The following is a 6,705-nucleotide window of genomic DNA, read 5'->3' as shown; positions in this document are numbered from 1 at the left end:
TGTGGGCGAGGGCGTCACCATCCACTCCCTCGATGTAGTGCTGAGGGTGATGCTACAGTGAGGAACAAGACGCAAGATTTCCTGTTTCGAAGAGACGTGTAGGCCTATTACGCTGGGTGATAACCAGATCACCGAGAGTGTGTGAACCCCGTACAACAAGGCGGAGAGAGAGAGAGAGAGAGAGAGAGAGAGAGAGAGAGAGAGAGAGAGAGAGAGAGAGAGAGAGAGAGAGAGAGAGAGAGAGAATGAACTGCAAATACACATCCTCGTAATGAAAGGATCAAAAGTACAGTACAGTAATACATATTCCAGTTGGTTGTCCAAGCTCCCTAACACCTTTTCCTTGGAGATTTATTTTATGCATTACACCTTACTGTCCTCTTCAGTGTTCCATAAATCTTTCCAGCATCGCCATCCTCTGCATATATAACCTACCAAAGGATATTAACCAGCCGTATCCAAACTTAAATCGCTAAGGAAGAGGTGTTAGGGAGCCTCCATACCCTACGAAAATACAGAGAGCTAATGAAGTGTTGAAGTGTAGTAGTGTAAGTGTATTGATGGGTAGTGTATTTAGTGACGTTATCTCTCTCACAGCCAACGGCCGTGCCACGTTGAGTACACCGCTTCCCGTCCGATCAGCGAAGGTAAGCGGCGTTGGGTCTGGTTAGTACTTGGATGGGTGACCGCCTGGGAACACCAGATGCTGTTGGCATAACGTTCTTCCTACGTGTCAAGTGGGGTTGGTGGAGGATTAGTGACCCTTCCTGTAAAACAATTAACTCTAAGCCCTTGGCCACCCCGTTTGGGATACATGGCGTCTGGCAATGATGATGATGATGATCTCTCTCACAGCCCGTCACACACCTACACACAGAATTGGATGTATCATTATTTATCCCAGGCACCAATACACTGAGGCATGTACACAAAAAACGTAAACACAGAAGCATACACACCGAGCAGATATAAGCATACCTACAGAAATACACACACACACACACACACACACACACACACACACACACACACACACACCACTACCCTGATGCACAACAAGGAACACACTTCACTTCTCGTCAAACTCACAAACAACACATTCCACTGTCTGGCACATACACACCTATAGAAATAAAATAAAAATAAATCAATATATCACCAGCAATACCATCATCATTGCGATTTTTAAAAATTATTTTTACATCTAAGGATATAAACAAAGATACGTCAAAATAGTACTGAAAAATTGACCGAAATTCAAGCAATGTCTGTCTATCTGTTTATCTATCTCTAGGACGTCTTAAACCAGGAAGATGTGACCCAACAAACAGCCTCAATTTTCATCCTGTCCTTCGCTATCAGGCTGCCCTATCTCCAACTCATACTACTCTCATTCATATAGCTCTCCACCCCATCCCTCCACCTAATCCTCGCTCTTTTCCTCCCTCCACTCCCCATGCACCCCATGCCTCCACCTAATCCTCGCTTTTTCCCTCCCCCCTCTCCCCCTCCACCCTATCCCTCCACCTATTCCTCGATCTTTCCTTCCCTCCTCTCCCCCTCCACCCCATCCCTCCACCTATTCCTCGATCTTTCCCTCCCTCCACTCCCCCTCCACCCCATCCCTCCACCTAATCCTCGATCTTTCCGTTACTCCTCTACCTCTGTCATTAACAATCTTAGTTATTCTCTCACCATTTTCTCCACCTGGCCAAACCATCTTAAGGTACATCATCTAATACTCTCCAGCGCCTTCACATCATCACCACAGCCTTCCTTAACTTCCTTATTTTGCTGATAATCTTTCCACGTCATGCCACAAACTTCTCTCAGGAAACTCATTTCCACTCCTCTCACTTTTGATGTGCGTCCTTCCAGCCACGCCGAAGAACGAAAAAAAGATAAGAAAGGAAGGAAGAAAGGACGGACGGACGGACGCATACAGGAGGAAGAGGAAGGGGAGGTGAATCTATCTGTATTACAGTGATCCGATTTCTGTATATTTGTTGATCTGTTGGTTTGTTATCGTAACACAGCAAAAACGGCGCATGTAGCGCAAATTTTTGTTAGAGCAAGGTACCGTTAAACGTTCTAACCTGAAGAATAAAACAATTTCCAGGTCAATCGGGCCACCGGTTCCAGAGTTATGACTCATTTCTGGTCTTTTGTTTCAAATTTAGTATTTGCCTTTAGGGCAGGGGATGGATTCGTCCTTGGTCCAGCGTTGTAATTACCAGCATGACACAAGAGAGAAGAGTGACATGTTTGTTGTATTATCACTATCTCGCTTCTCCTCCCTCCCTCCTTATACTCATAAAATAGTATAGTATAATGGTATAGTATTAGATATATTATAATGATCTGATTTCTGTATGTTTGTTGGTTTGTTGTCTGACATTGAGCGGAGGCCGTGAAGGCGGCCTTCATGCGAGTAAAATTAAGAAAAGAATAAGAAGAATAAGACAGGACACAACCAAGTCCATGAAAGAAAATGAAAGGAAAGGAAGGACGGACGGACGGACAGAAGGACGGACGGACAGATAAAGACGGGGAGGAGGAGGGGAACAAGAAAAAGCATAATAAACCAAACAAACACTACAAGTTCCAATCACTGTATCCAACCATCTTAGTACTGTTTCTTGGTATAATCTTGACCTCTTATCATACGTTTAACTACAATTCTAGGTCAAGTCAGAAGAAGGCGTCTTCAAGTTTCTTCGGCCGTCTTATCTCTTCCTTCCGATATCTTCAGGTGATTTTCGCTTCCCGGCACCGTCCACTCTTATCTCTGTCTGCCTCTTCTTCTCCTCCTCCTCCTCTGGCATCCACTTCTGCACCCCCTTCTCCTCCCCCCCAGACACTCTTTCCCCCTCCCCCTCCTCCTTCCTCCCTCCCTCCTCATTCCTCGTCCTCCTTCCCTGAAACTCACTCCTTCTCCCTCTCCCCTCCCCTCCCCCTCTCACGCCCCTTCCCCTTCTCCAGACACTCTCTCCCCCTCCTCCCGCCCCACCCCCCATCTAACTTTCACTCCCTTCAATCGCCTCATCTTTCGTTTCTTGCCTCTTACCCTCTCTCTCTCTCTCTCTCTCTCTCTCTCTCTCTCTCTCTCTCTCTCTCTCTCTCTCTCTCTCTCTCTCTCGTATTTTCTTTGTCTATCTGTCTGTCTCTCTGTCTCTCTGTTTATATTTATAAGGATGTATTAAGTACGTAGGTAATACAATAGGTGGTCTTTGTCTGTTTTCCCACTCCCCCTCTCTCTCTCTCTCTCTCTCTCTCTCTCTCTCTCTCTCTCGTATTTTCTTTGTCTATCTGTCTGTCTCTCTGTTTATATTTATAAGGATGTATTAAGTATGTAGGTAATATCATAGGTGGTCTTTGTCTGTTTTCCCACTCCTCCCCCCCTCTCTCTCTCTCTCTCTCTCTCTCTCTCTCTCACCAAACTCCTCAGAGAATTTCAGCAAAGTTACGTCTCAGATTTTACCGACGATCCTATTCTTTTACAATTATTATCCTCTTCGCGGTGGGTGAGGGCGCCACCATCCACTCACTCGATGGAGTGCTGAAGTTGATTCTACACTGAGGGACAAGACGCAAGATTTCCTGTTTCGAAGAGACGTGTAGGCCTATTACGCTGGATGATAACCACATCATCGAGCACGTCTTAACCCCTTACACCCCGCCGGAGAGAGAGAGAGAGAGAGAGAGAGAGAGAGAGAGAGAGAGAATGAATTGCAAATACACATCCTCGTAATGAAAGGATCAAAAGTACAGTACAGTAATACATATTCCAGTTGGCTGTGGAAGCTCCCTAACACCTTTTCCTTGGAGATTTATTTTATGCATTACACCTTACTGTCCTCTTGTGTTCCATAAATCTTTCCAGCATCGCCATCCTCTGCATATATCACGTACCAAAGGATATTAACCAGCCGTATCCAAAAATGGATCGCTGAGGAAGAGGTGTTGGGGAGCCTCCATACCCTACGAGAATACAGAGAGCTAATGAAGTGCTGAGGTGTAGTAGTGTAAGTGTATTGATGGGTAGTGTATTTAGTGACGTTATCTCTCTCACAGCCCGTCACACACCTACACACAGAATTAGATGCATCATTATTTATCACAGGCACCAAAACTCTGAGGCATACACACAAAAACGTACACACAGAAGCATACACCTCAGGCAGATATAAGCATACATACAGAAATAAACACACACACACACACACACACACACACACACACACACACACACACACACACACGACACCCAAGAACACACAGAACACAGGATCAAATGACACTACAGGAAGCCAAACACGAGACAGAGCATCCCATCATCATCATCATCATCATCATCATCATCATCAATAAAACCAAGACACTCATCATCCACAACATCCCATTTTTAAGGAGAGATATGGAGTAGACATGGTCCTGAAAATAGAAAAAGAAAAACATGAAACGGGAGAAACATCATCAGAGTGGGCAGAGATAATGGGTCACACCTTCATTCACTCATCGAGCCAGCCCTTGGAATACATACGAAAACAAATCCCCTGAAAGAGATGATAAGGAAGGAAGAAGAAATAGGAGGGTAAGATGCAAGGGGAAGAGGAGGAAAACAAGAGGCAGAGAGAGGAAGGAGGAAGGATATAGGAAGGAGAAAAAGGAGGGGTGGAAAGGGGGGCAGGAGGCAGAGAGAAGAACAGGAAGGCAAGAGGCATAGAGGAGGAGGAGGAGGAGGAGGAGGAAAGAAAACGAAAATGGAAAAGAAGAAGAAGGAGATGAAGAAAGATGAAGAAGAAGAAGAAGAAGAAGAAGAAGAAGAAGATGATGATGATGATGATGATGATGATGATGATGATGAATGAGGAGGAGGAGGAGAGAAAAAGAAAATGTAAAAGAAGAAGGAGATGAAGAAAGAAGAAGAAGAAGAAGAAGAAGAAGAATGAGGAGGAGGAAGAGGAAGAAGGAGGAGGAGAGGGAAGAGGGAGAAGGAAGAGGAGGAGGAGAATGGAGAAACAGGTGAAGAGATTAAGAAGAAAGAAAAGAAATAGTTCAGGAAAGGCTTAGGAGAAGGAGGCTAAGAGGGGAGTAGGAGGTGAATTAAGGTTAAACCAGACTACCCCTGACCTAATAACCACAAATCATGCTCAGATAGGGCAGTTAAAGTCCCACTGAGGCAAACTTTGATCCACTTAAGTATAAACAAGTATATTTATTTCTCTTCAAAATTTATTTACTCTCTTCCAGTATACAAGTCCTTTTGGTTGTATTCAGTTCCCCTCCGTACACTTCAAATAAATTCAGATATACTGTGTTCCCTTTAGGCACTGATGAGGGGCTTTCACGTGGTGGCACTGTGCACCCTGGGCTGAGCTATGCATCTGAGGCGTCCACCCTGAACCAAAACCTCCTCATACCTCCCAGCACCTCGCCGTGGGAAGGACCCTGTTCCGACCCTGCCGAGGGACTGTCTACCACAAGGGGGCGCTGGATCAATAATGTACCTGTAGGACTGCCCAATACAAGTACTTGCTTACCTGTTGTCGACGGGTTTGCTCTGGCAGAGAGAGAGAGAGAGAGAGAGAGAGAGAGAGAGAGAGAGGTTAAGCAACAAGAACTGCGTTCTTTGGTAAATTTTCAACTCTATTCATGTCGGCTCAGGTTAGATTACAGGAAAAAAAAAAAATCCCACAGACAAACGCCACATCCCTGAAACAGATCCTTGGGTGTCGCTGAGCCAAGGGAAAAAAAAAAGAAAAAGAAAAAGGGAAAGAAAAAAAGCCAGAAAATTTTCCAATAAAAAAAAAATAGCCCAAAAACTTCCTCCTAGAAAAAGAAAAACCCAGCCAGAAAACATCTTCAAAAAAGAAAGAAAAAAGTCAGAAAAAATTCCTACAAAAAAAGTCAGCCGGAAAACTTCCTCCAAACAATAAAAAAAAACAACCAGAAAACTCCCTCCATTAAAAAAAAAAAAAAAAAAAAAAATCAGAAAACTTCCTAAAAAAGATAAGACAACCAGAAAACTTCCTCCAAAAACAGCCAGAAAACTTATTCCAATAAGAAAAAAAGCAGCTAGAAAACCTCCTCCTCAAAAAAAAAAAAAAAAAAAAAAAAACAGCCAGAAAACTTCCTCCAAAGAAAGAAAAAAGCCCAGCCAGAAAACTTCTTCCCCCCAAACAGAAAACCCAGCCAGAAAACTTCCTCAAAACAAAGAAAAAAACAGAAACCTTTCTGAAAAAGAAATAAAGCTAGATCTCTTCCTAAAAAAAGCCAGAAAACGTCCTCCAAAAAAATAAAAGCAGCAGCCAGAAAACTTCTTAAAAAACAGCCAGATAATTTCCTCGAAAAAGAAGGAAAAATCCAGCAAGAAATTTTGCCTTAACTACCTCGTCCATGCATCTTCCCGCTGCAGACGAGTAAGTTGCCAAGGACTCTCAACCCTACCAACGTTTGTGTTTTTGGTACAGCGATCAGTGCAATTTTTCTAAATTGGCCAAGATGCCTAACCCTTCTTAGCCCCGTTGATAATCAAGTGTAGTTAGATTGGAGGGGCCATTTTAGCTAGTAACCAAGGAGACTCATCCCTACCTCATACCCAAGGGTTATCGAATTTCATGCAATAAGACTGTGAGAGTGGGACAGATCCGTCAGATGAAGATAAATTGGTTATAGTTATATTTGCGTTTATCTGGCTGTGTG

At 43.8% G+C, this 6,705-nt stretch overlaps 1 non-coding gene across 1 annotated transcript; it reads left to right on the top strand.

Moving 5' to 3' along the window:
* Window positions 1-596: 596 nt before the first annotated feature.
* On the top strand, window positions 597-715 carry LOC145418847 (5S ribosomal RNA). The gene has a single exon (XR_013900752.1). It is a non-coding gene; the product is annotated as a 5S ribosomal RNA (ribosomal RNA).
* The last annotated feature ends 5,990 nt before the right edge of the window (window positions 716-6,705 follow it).

Source organism: Coenobita brevimanus, chromosome 116 (genome assembly GCF_032717465.1).
Source record: "Coenobita brevimanus isolate Jiangsu-jjx chromosome 116, ASM3271746v2, whole genome shotgun sequence".
NCBI lineage: Eukaryota > Metazoa > Arthropoda > Malacostraca > Decapoda > Coenobitidae > Coenobita > Coenobita brevimanus.
This window is presented reverse-complemented; position numbering and strand designations above follow the sequence as displayed.